Raw genomic sequence first — 12,759 nt, forward strand, 5'->3', positions numbered from 1 at the left:
TACGTTAAAGTTTTGGGAAATGATTCATGTCAAATATAATATGTTTTCATGTTTATTTTATGTATGTTTCGTAAAGTTTGTTTCGAACCGAGTGAAGTCAAATTATGGTTTCTTTTTCTCCCTTTTTTCGAAAGCTCTAATTAATCCCTTTCGATTACATGTGCATATTTTCCTTCATACCCGTTACGTTTTCTATGTATGAGTTGGGTCACATATAATACGTTATGATTGTTCGATATGAATTTGATTCACTTTACGTTTGATCCAATCACAATGCTTATACAGGTTACATCGAGTTCAACTGGATACGTCGAAATGTGTGTTTTCATATGGTTAATGTATCATATAACGTTTGGACTAATCCATTCAATGTTTACGATGTATCCATGCTGCAACGCGGGCGGGTCTTAACCCTAGTTAATAATAACTAGTATTTACCTCCCTGTTTTGCGGCGGGCCATAACGCCATGTTAACGACTTTAAAGATGAACTAAAATAAGCAAATTCACATGGATTGCATGATAACATAACACAAAATTTACAATCAACATTTGTACTTAGCATTACATTAAACACTAATCTAGTTTTTTCACAACATACTTCGATAAATCAGATTAAGCTATTGTCGGCTTCCCATGTTTTCCCTATCAGAACACTAGGATTATCATCAACATGTCGAAGAATTTCAGCAGGCGGGACAAACCCGTGTATAGTTCCCTAAAAGTCAACCGTAAATCTGACACATATCACATAAAGAACTACGGATTGACTAGTTCAAGATAGATACAATTAGCATATTCCGGTGTGTTGGCACCCACAGTCCTCTAATACGTACGAAAAGTAGGATCGTCAGAGATCTGAAGATGAACCGTTCTGCGCCTTCGGCTTTCGTTCCTTACATATGATGCGTAGGTGAAACATATTTGATCATTGTTGACATTAAGGCCCATCCTAATGAAGATGCGGTTACGAAATTCTTTAAAGGTATTAACGGTACTAGGTATCCTAATTGAACGAACATAAACATCTGCTGCCACATAACGAAAATGGCCAGTCCTTTGTTCTTGCCATGTTCCTTGTGTGATGATCGGGATTTCCCGTCTTGAAATGGTACGGTCCAAGACAAAGGAGAGCCCATTAGACCTTCTGTTAATGGAAATGATGTGAACCAAGTGATTGAACCCACTAAAAGTCATCTAATTGAAATTGTTATTTGTTATTTCTACTTTGGCCTTCTTCTTTTTAGCCCAGTATCCAGTCGAACTCTCAGCCAAAGCCAACCCTGGATTTCCACATTTTTCATTGATGAATTGATTAAAATTATTATCATCATCTAATGCTTCTTCTACTTTGGCATTCTTTCTTTTCGCCCAGCATCCAGTCAAACTCTCAGCCAAAGCCAACCCTGGATTTCCACATGTTTCATTGATGAGTTGATTAGGATTGATTAGGATTATTATCATCATCCAATGCTTCTTCTACTTTGACCTTATTCCTTTTAGCCCGGTATCCAGACGAACTCTCAGCCAAAGCCAACCATGGATTTCCATATGTTTCATTGATGAGTTGATTAAGATTATTATCATCATCCATCATAATTTTCCATCATAATATGAGAGGCTTCAACATTTTACCTTCGGAAACAACATTTTTTTGTCGTCTCTGAAATGAATCAATAAGCGTCCTTAGTTCTGTATTCTCCTGCCAAAACAAGACAACAAATTGTTATGCTTGTTTAGTTAATTAAATTGAAACTTCTAACACACAAACATATTATAGTAGATAAATAAGTTAGATTAGCCCATTTACCTGTGGCTTATGCAAAAAATCAAAAATGTCCGTAGTACATGAAGGACATTTCATAGAATTATTTCGTGACCTTAACACTCTAGCTTCAGAATTAGAAGATTGATACGACAAACATGAGATGCAGAAATTATGTGCACATGGCGTAGTAACAGGGGCGTCCATCACTCTGTGGCAACTCAGACAAGTGAACTCTGCACCACAAATACTTTATTAACCAACATTATACATATTCTTAAAACTGAAAGTCGGTTCCTATCACATCAGTCTACCGCCACCGGTTTAAGTTAAGATATTTACTTCATGTGAATATCAACAAAATTTGCAGCAGCTCAATGGTTGTGCTTTTGTTATGTCAACTTAGTTCCATGGTTTTTAAAGTGATTTCCGACCCTTTATTGTTCGGGATAATTGCATATTTCCCCTTAAAATGCTTTACAATTGCATATTTACCCAACCCAAACTAAAAATTGCATATTTCCCCTTCTTTATCTAAATTACAAAATTACCCCTTTCAAAATCGAGAATATATTATCAAATTATTCACACAAGATGCAAAATCCCGACTTTTCGATTTCAATCAGCTACCCAACTATTCAAGTTCAATCGGCGATTGGAAGTGTTCACTCTTGGTTGGATTCCAGATTTCGATTTGTCCGATTCCAGGTTTGGTGTTCTCTCTTGGCTCGATCCACATTCTCTTCTAGTTCTTTGGTGTTTGATTCCATATTCAGTCCGTTGTTCGATTCCGCGTTTGGTGTTCATTGGGTGTCCGATTCACCTTTAATGGAGCGCTTGTTTTATGTAACCTATGCAAGCTTGTTGAGTTCATTATTATCGAAAGGCTACCATGTGTTGTATATCTTGCTTAATTTTCCCATACACAAATTTTCATGTGGTTTTTATGTTGGTACACTTTTTACATGTATGGAAAGGCTACCGTATTAAGTAAGAAAGGTCATACTTATGCTCTAACAAGAAGGAAGAAGGAAGGAAGCCTGGCACTAATTTAACCAGAATGTTTGATGTATTTTGAGGGTGAATGAAATTTAAAAAGCTTTATCTGATAGATTTTGGATTAGGATTTTATGGTTTTGGTTTTAGACATTTTGATCAATTTTAATATGCGTTCCACATACCATTTATACGACCTTAAAGCATTATTAATTGATTGCTTTTCACAGTTAAAGAAGTACGGGTACGGGTCGTCAAGAAGTTATCTTTACCTTTAAAATCTAAAGGTAGCTCTAAATTTTGAGCGGTTATATGAATCCTATGAGGAACAATATGGGTATTTCCATTTTGCAACATTTATAACATCTAATGATTTGGCGGGAATTTAAACATTTCATATAATGTTGTGAACTCAAGGTAATAAGCCTCTATATATGACTGTCATAAAGGGTGTTTGGTCATGCGTTTTGAAAGTAACTAGTAATTGTGGTTTAAGATTGTATTTAATTTCATATAGTTTAAATAAAAGATACTGGATAAACAAAGACTTGTACAAATTTCCCTTTTCAAAAAACCAAAAAAAGAAAACATTATTATCTATATAAAGTATGTAGTCACAGTAAAGTAAGCATGCAATTGATAAAATATTAAATAAAAGTTTTTACACATTTTAATTACAAGTATAAAATATAATACTAATTATCAGATTGTGTATATTAATAATAAGATTAATAATCATACCAGATAGTGTTCTCGTCGATTAAAGCTTAGAGAAACGTCATGGTGCTAGAAATGAAAGCAAATGAAGTATATAGAAATCGAACGCCATGGCTTACAAGTTTCATTTCTTTTGAAATATGTACTCAATTTCCACTGCAACAAAAGTGAAATACAACAAAAATATTAATGACACTTAGATTTTCAAGGGTCGAATTTTTTATTATCTTTTTCATTCTATGATTGCAGGTTACTAAAAGTTGCCGAAAATTTCGAAACAACCCAAAGCATATATACTAATGACTCTAAACGAACATATTAAAATTGTGAACGCAAAAAAATCATTTTGGTTACCGTGAGTCACGAAAACATAACAAATCCGAGAATAAAAATATATATAGCAGAAACAGAGAAGGATCCACAGAGAAGGATCCTGAGAGATTTTGAGGGAGCGAGGTGAAATAAGGTAAAACCTCTGTTAAATAAGAGGATTAGATGGGACAGTTGTTGGTACTTGATACATTTCTTTTATTCTTCTTTACGAACGATACTTGGTACTTTTTTTTTCTTTTTGAACGATACTTGGTACATTTCTTTCTTTTTGAATGGTACTTGGTACCTTTCTTTTTTTTTTCTTTTTGAACAGTACTTGGTACCTTTTTTTTTCTTTTTGAATGGTACTTGGTACCTTTCATTACGGGGGATAGAAGAGAGGACGATTAACAAGTTAAAGGAGATAAGCCCTTCTAATCAGATTTTTACAAGGGTATCACTTTTACTTTGTGTCTATTCTAATCTCAATCTTTGTTTTTTCTTTTTTCTATTTATAACTCTAATTAATAAACTATTTGATTATTTTAACCTTTGGTTGTCTTTAATTTTTTGGTAAGCCTTAAGAACCAACATAGCACCAAGATGATGATATCTATTTTCCTGTGGTTCATGTTTCACATTGATTAGTTACATGACTACAAAATAGAAATGTAGTTAATCAATGGGTGTAAACCTTTTAATTCTCTGAATGACCTACATTATAGTTGCTTTACAAATAGTGTATGGAATCAAATACAAACCACCATGTTTGTAATAACTGTAAGAACCAACCATTATGTGACATGTGTCCTTCGTTATAAAATGATATAAATGAGAATGCTAATAATGTAGATGGTCTTATGTTATGCTAATGTCGTTTTTTGATTGTGCTAAGGTCATTGATAATGGAAGTTCCTTTTTTATTGAAACGAGAGTGCTAATAATGGAAGTTCCTTTTTTGATTGTGCTAATGTCGTTTATGTGGGTGTGCTTATGTTCTTTTTGTTGGTGGTTCCTGCATGTTACAAAATTCAAATTTTGGTTTGAATTAATCTGCATGGATTTAGGGATAGTTTGATGATTAATTTCAATTATTATAAATAAATAGGGTCAAAAGGTCTAAATTACCTCTAAACTAATTTTTAATTGAAGAACACTTGTCATTTATGTATTAGTTCTTATGGTTCTTACAAACATAAGTGTTTGTATTTGATCCTATACAAATTAATAAATACAATAATAGCATCTATAAGTGAAGTATATATTAGCTAGGTTAAACCAAATGCTTTTCACGAATATATTATAGTGGTAAAGAACATTAGTTTTAAGAAAGCATTTACAATATTTAAACCACTCGTTCAAGCTATCATCTTCCCAATAGAACCCTAAAAGCGCTCGATATTTCAAACCCAATCTTCGTTTCTCATGATTACAGTTAACAACTAAACGCTTAGGGCTTTTGTTCAAAATCAGAAAACGAATAGATTGGTGTTAGATTTACCTCGAATAGCTGCACACATTACGGTGGTGGCTCGTCGAAAAAGCTTGCAGCTGCGGCTATGAAAACAGAAACATACCAATCAGAAATCAAGCAAAGAACAACGACAAACCAACCTAACACAAAGACATATCAAGAGACGAAATCGCCCATACTTGACGAAATAGGTAAAACGTCAGCAAATAAACAAAATTAATTGCTCAAACATAGACAAAAGATGGTGTTTCGATTCCGGTGACTACCGATGATCTAGCATCGCCACCATCGGTATCTTCATCACCATGGACATCGCCTTTCTCGCTCTAGGTTTGTATATGTGTATTGAGAGTGTAGATGAAAAAGAAGAGGATATGGTTTTCCCCAAAAACAACGGGTTGCCTTAATAAGTCACAGGACACATATGGGTAAATATACAGCTGACATTTTATGAGAAATTTACAAACCAATCAGAAGAAGTTGCAACAAAGACAAGCACGAAATACAATTTAAGCATGGCATACAATTAGCAACTGCACAAAGCAGTTGCTAATTCATAATATATAATCATGTGATTAAATTATTAGTATTATATAATTAGTTATAACTAGCAATAAGACCCGCGCGCGTTGCAGCGCAGGTACGTCACAAACATCGAATGGATTAGTCCAAATGTTATGTGATGCGTTAACCATATGAAAACACGTGTTTCGACGTTTCCCGATTGAACTCAATGTAACCTATATAAGCATTGCGATTGGATCAAAACATAAAGGAAATCAAATTTATATCGTACAATGATATTGTATTATATGTGACCCGACTCATACATAGAAAACGTAACACATGTAATGAAAAAGTTGATACGTAAAATTAAAAGAGATTTATTAGAACTTAAAAAAAGGGAAAAAGGAAACCCCGATTTGACTCCACTCGAAATTTTACCAAACATTCATAAAATAAGCACGAAAACATATTATATTTGACCTGACTCGTTCCCCAAAAAAAAAAAGTTTACGTCGAAACATACACCAACTTGAATGTATACCGAAACGTACATAAAATGGTTTTTTATACGAAAACGTATTATATTTGACCTATCTCATTTTTAGAAAAAGTTTACGTCGAAACGTAGAGCAAATCGAATTCATACCGACAAATACCTAAAAATATGCACGTAAAAAATGGTTTCTTTTAAGTAAAGGAAGTATATGGGTAAACTCGAAACAAATGATTAGTAAAAAACTTAATAGGTTAAATACGTTCGTAAAATCGTGCCAAGTAGCACCCATGCCACACCATTGCCAGCGACCATCAATACCAGGATAAATAGATAAAAAAGGAATAAATAACACCGAATGAAAAAACAGACATAAAATTGTTGAACCACGCACGCCCGTTGCGTCATGTTAATGCGAAAAATTAGACCGTAACGTAAAACATAGAAGAGAATAACTAAGTCAATATAGGACCCGCAAGTTGCGATGAACTTTGCAAACGGAGAAAAATAGACAAAAAACATTGAACCCCACACGCACGTTGCGGCGTGTTGACTCGCAAATTTAGAACGAAACATAAAACGAAAAACTTGCGAAAGATAAAAGTACGAGGGACTAAAGTTGAGCTTAAAAAAGTGTTTGTGTTAAATTGCAAAAGATAAAAAGTTTTGAGTTAAAAGTAAAAAAAAAATCAAAGGGGTTAAAATGTAAAAGATAAAAGACTTTTAGGTTGAAAGTAGAAAATCAATTTTTTTTGAAAAACACCCTATGCATGCATAGAGTACAACCATATAAAACAACATGTTGCTTATTTATAACGTGGTAATAAACTAGACAGTAGAAAATAGTCTTTGCATCTGCACATGTTGTGTGAAATTGCCAAATTCTATTTGCTTATGTATTGCTATTTTTTTTAGAATATAACAGAAAAACAAACCAAAAATTACTTCCAAGGTCTTCATCTTCTTTCAGGTTAACATTATTATTTTAATCTCCCGGTTTTAAAGAGTATTATTATAATCTATAAAAAAGGTAAATTACACTAACAGCAACCTTAAGAGATAAATAGTATAACAATTTACAAATAAAAATTGTTAAGAAAAAAACAAATCGTATCTATACTATATAATAAAAGAAACCTGTTTTGGGACACTTGTCATTCTCTCATTCAATTGATTAAAATTATTAATAATACTAATAATAATAATATTTAATCTAATCTAATACAAATTCTTATTATTAATAATATTTAAAATCTAATCTAATACAAATTCTTATTATTAATAATATTTAATCAAATCTAATAAGAATTCATATTATTTTAATTAATATTATTTTAGTTAATAACAATCACACGATTAAATAACCCACACACGTTCCATATTATTTTAGTTAATATTATTTAGTTAATATTATTTTAGTTAATATGAGAAAGGCAATTGAAATTTATTTTGGTTAATAACAATAACAAATATATAATTCAGAGTAATAGGTACTAGAATCCCTCACACGATGGAGCGGAAATTCAATTTTGGTCGAAATCAGTTTGGTTAGTTACGGTATCGGCACTCGGTATGGCAATTGAAAGAAAAAAAACCAAAATGAATGAAGTTGAACTTTAGAGTACAAACATTTTGTGGTCATTTAAAAAAATCGAAACTTTAATATGTGCTAAATCCATTGTTTAAGATTTAAAAGTACTTATAGATTCTTTTGTTCATGTGTAGTTTTTTATTTCAAATTACTTATAATTAATGTATACTTCTGATTTATAATATTATTTATTTGATTTTTATATCATATTATCTTCATTGTTTATATTTTCTAACGTGTAATGTAACAACTACATTTTTTAGTTTCCTTTTACCAAAATTATTATTTCTTTTGACAAACACCTACTTTTTATTTGTAACATACAAATTTACTCTTATTCTTTTCAATGTAGTTATCTCTAATAAACTTTAAACTTTTACCATAGTATATATAATGCTAGACATAAAATTAAAAAACATTTTGAATGATATCAATAACTTAAGGCATATTATAATCATATGTATAATATGCACTTTTTAATGAAATAATACCAAATAAAATTACAAATATAAAATCATTGATTTTACTAACAATAACAAAGTCCTATTTTTTTTAAATAATTTAAAAAATATATAACTAAAAACATATGACATTATAATATGGTTAACTGATTTATCATCATACAACCTACCACCTATTCAATCATATGATTTTTCAATCTTATATTAACTAAATAAATAACAATTAATATTCAATCTTATTATACTATAAATATAAAAAAATTCGTTAGTTTTTTTAAATATATTTTTTATTATTTGGTATTTAAAATCATATTTATTCAACCCATGTAATACACATGGGTTTTTAAAAATATAAATTTTTTTTTATTATTTGGTAAACAATATTACATTTATTCAACCCGTGTAATATAATGGTTTTAAAGATATAATTTGTTATTATTATTTGGTATATAATATTACATTTATTCAACCTGTACAATTTACATATGGTTCTTATAAATATAACTTTTTTTATTATTTAATAAATAAAGTTACATTTTTTCAACCCGTGCAATAAAGGAGGCTTTTAAAAAGATCGTACAATACATATGGTTCTTATAAATATTACTTTTTCTATTATTTAATAAATAAAGTTACATTTCTTCAACCCGTGCAATAAAGAAGGCGTTTAAAAAGATAATGTTTTATTATTTGGTATATAAAATTCATTTATTCAACCTGTGTAATACACGGGATTATAACCTAGTAATCTATAAAAAAAGGTAAATTACACTAATACAACGGGTCGCTTTTAAAGAGTATTATTAAAATCTATAAAAAAAGGTAAATTACACTAATAGCAACCTTAAGAGATAAATAGTATAACAATTTACAAATAAAAATTGATAAGAAAAAATTAAATCGTAGAGTACCTGTGATGTTCGGGTTAAAACGAGTTCTAACAAGAATATGTTAGGGTTTCGATGATTGGTATTTAACTTCTTATGGACCACTTTAGTTTACTGGATTCATATAGTTGGAGGGTAGATTAACAGATGTAAATTTCCTTTGTATTGATCATATATGTGCTTTTTTACTTTGAATACAAGCTAGTGTTTTAATACTAAGAGGACCCGGGGTGGCTTCGTTTTCTTCCGTGATGAATTCTACCACGGCGTTATACACCGCCGCCACTCAATCCAACACGCGTTATTTTGAAAACGCGTTAAACGTATAACGCGTTGAACTTGATCAATGAATGTGTATTAACTTGTACATTGGGTATTAATACTTGTACATTGGAATCCCATCACTAGTGATACCACCCCCCCTACATTTCTATCACTAGTGATAGAATATTGGTTGTGCACATGGCATGACTTGATTGGATAGTGGGAGTGATAGATTCTATCACTAGTGAACCACCCCTAGTCCCCTAAGTGTTAATTTGTTTCGGTAATTTAATTTGATAATTGTATTTGTATTTTGATTAACTGAAATTTAACTAAATGTTTTCTAATAATTTTTTACATGTTTATAACAAACTGAGCATGCGTTGATACCTGCTAGGACTTTTGTTAAAAGGACTTTTTGAAAAGGAATTTAAAAAAAAAGTGTTTGGATTAACTTGTAAGCCAATAAGTTATTTTTTCCTGTAGTTTTGGGTTATATTAAAGCATATACAGATAGATTACAATTAGGGGTGCAAACGAGCCGAGCCCGAGCCCGAGCCCGAGCTTGACCAGGCTCGAGCTCGTTTAACATATGAAAGCTCGAGCTCGGCTCGGGCTCGACTCGTTTAGTATTTATTAATTAATTTTTATTAATTATAATTATTATTATACATATAATTTAGTTATTTTTTATATTTATATAAATGGTAATTATTATTATATAAATATATGGTTAATATATTAATAAAAAATATATAAACAGAAAGCTCGTTTAGGCTCGCGAGCCGGCTCGAGCTCGATAAACGAGGCTCGGGCTCGGGCCCGTTACTAAATAAGCTTGTTTTTAGGCTCGGGCTCGAGCTCGTTTAAACTCGGCTCGTTCGAGCTTTTTTTCAAGTCAAGCTCGTTTGCACCCCTAAATTTACAATCCAAATTTTAACATCAGCTACTTTATAAATTGTTTTTTTTCTGTAGTTTATACAGACATCCTGCATTAGGCGCCTTTAAAATATATTATTTTCAAATTTTTATAGATATTGATAGGTGTATAAGAATAAACGAGCTTTTGGCTCTACTGAATTTGTAAACAAGAAGCCGAGCCCCAACACAAAAACAGATTTGCAAACTAATCACCAAAACAGGATGTAAACTTCACATAAATAGGGCGTGTTTGGGTTAGCTTATTACCTTTTGCAGATGATTCTCTCTCCGGCAACAACGAGCAACAGCAGAGATGGGTGATTTTGTTTTGTTGTTGAGATGTAAAGGTTTAATGGTAGTTGGGGGATCGAATGGTGCTAGTAATTCCGTTTTGTTGCTGATTGATTGATGAAGGCGGTAGTTGGAGGGTAATTGATTGAAGGAGGTTTAATTGATTGGGAATGCAGATGATTTCTGAGGGAATGCTGATGAATTGAAGGCGGCAGATCCAGGTGGTAGTTTGAGGGGTTTAATGGAAAATTTAGACCATGGGGTATGGTGGGGCTTGGGTTGGGCATTTGGTGACACGTGTAACTTGAATATTCCCAACCCAAAGCCAAGTTTTCAAGGGGTATGGTTGGGGCTTGGGTTGGGCGTGGCTGGGCGGGTGATTATGCCACATCAACAATTATTTTTAACATTTTTTTATAATTATAATTATATAAAAAATAAACATACATATTTAAAAAGAAAATACATAAACATACATAATAATTATCAAAATAAAAGACAGTCATTCTTCGTCGTCTTCGTCGGGTTCGAACCCAGGAATCGTTGAAACGTGTTCCACCAAATCAGCTCGAAGGTTCTGATGTATATCCCATAACTTTATTAAAAATTCATTTGCCGCTTTATCTTCGTCTGTTACGTTACCTGGTTGGGGGTCATCGTCATCATAGTAGGTAACGACCGCTCTACCTTCATCCTCCAAAATCATGTTGTGAAGAATGATACATGTGTACATCACGTTTCCAATCTGATCCTTGTCCCATAGTCGACAAGGAATTGCCAATATTCGCCACCTTTTTCTTCAAAACATCGAATGCTCGCTCGACGTCTTTACGTGCAGCCATCTGGACCCTGTTAAACTTTAATCTCTTTGGATCTGTGGTACCGTGTTTTGTGAACGATTTTACAAAAACCCCCCACTCTGGGTAAATCCCATCAACTAGGTAGTACCCGTACACGTACTCAACCCCGTTTACAAAGAAACTTCCTTTGGGTCCTATACCATTTACCCGATCATTGAAAAGAGGGGAGTGGTTTATGATGGTAATATCATTATGTGAACCTGGCATACCGAAGAACGTATGCCATATCCAAAGATCTTGGGACGCAACCGCTTCAAACATGATGGCTGGCACCCCATGAAATCCACTAGTGTGAGCACCTTGCCATTGGGTAGGACAAAGTTCTCAGGGCCATTTCATACGATCTAAACTACCTATCATCCCGGGTAGCCCATGATAATCAGCGTGATGTTCCAATATTTGTTGCATGTCACTGAAGGAGGGCTTTCTCAAATATCTTTCTTATAAAGTTCTAGAATACACGAACAAAAGTTGTGAAGAGTTTCTCTAGCTACACGTGCAGACATTTTTAAATAGTCATCCATAATGTCCGAACTATTGTCGTACGCTAACTGCCTAAGTGCGGCCGTGACCTTTTGCCACGTACTAAATCCTAATTGCCCGGTTACATCGGGTTTTTGTTGGAAATAATCATATTTCTCCTCAAGATCTCTAGATATTCTTAAAAATAAGTTTTTACTCGTACGAAAACGACGCCTAAACATTTTTTCATCATACTTAGGTTCCGCTGAGAAGTAATCGCTTACCAACAAATCGTTAGCGGTGTGCCGTTCACGAGCGATGTACCTCCTCCTCCGTTTAGGTTGTTGAGTCTCTTCCTCATCGTCTTCGTCTTCCACGATAGCTTTCACCACCGCCGCGATCGTTTGTAGAAATATTTCCGCACCATCGTCAGATGATGATGACGATTCACTATAACTTGAAGAACTCATGGTAATATTGTGTTTTAAGTGTTTGATATTGTGTGAGAAAAATGTTAAATGTGGTAAGTATATATAAAGGAAAAAAGATTTTTTTTTTAAAAAAAAAAAAAAAAAACTAGCCCCCAACGGCTAGCTAGCCAACGGCTACTTTGAATGGGCCACTCAACAACCGCCATGTCACCTTGCTCCTCCGCCCCACGCCCGGCTTGAAACCCAAGCCCCAAGGGCCACGCCCCAAACTCAAGCCCACCCGAGGTGGTGACTTGGGCGTTTTACCCCAACCCACGCCAAAACTCCC

At 33.1% G+C, this 12,759-nt stretch overlaps 1 long non-coding RNA gene across 1 annotated transcript; it reads right to left on the reverse strand.

Annotated features, from left to right (window-relative positions):
- Positions 1–504: 504 nt before the first annotated feature.
- LOC110922593 lies at positions 505–10,889 on the reverse strand. Its single transcript, XR_002583286.2, has 5 exons — positions 10,655–10,889; positions 5,291–5,346; positions 3,502–3,633; positions 1,810–2,000; positions 505–1,701 (listed from the first exon to the last, which is right to left on the reverse strand). It is a non-coding gene; the product is annotated as an uncharacterized LOC110922593 (long non-coding RNA).
- Positions 10,890–12,759: the final 1,870 nt, after the last annotated feature.

This window comes from Helianthus annuus, chromosome 15, assembly GCF_002127325.2.
Source record: "Helianthus annuus cultivar XRQ/B chromosome 15, HanXRQr2.0-SUNRISE, whole genome shotgun sequence".
Classification (NCBI taxonomy): Eukaryota; Viridiplantae; Streptophyta; class Magnoliopsida; order Asterales; family Asteraceae; genus Helianthus; species Helianthus annuus.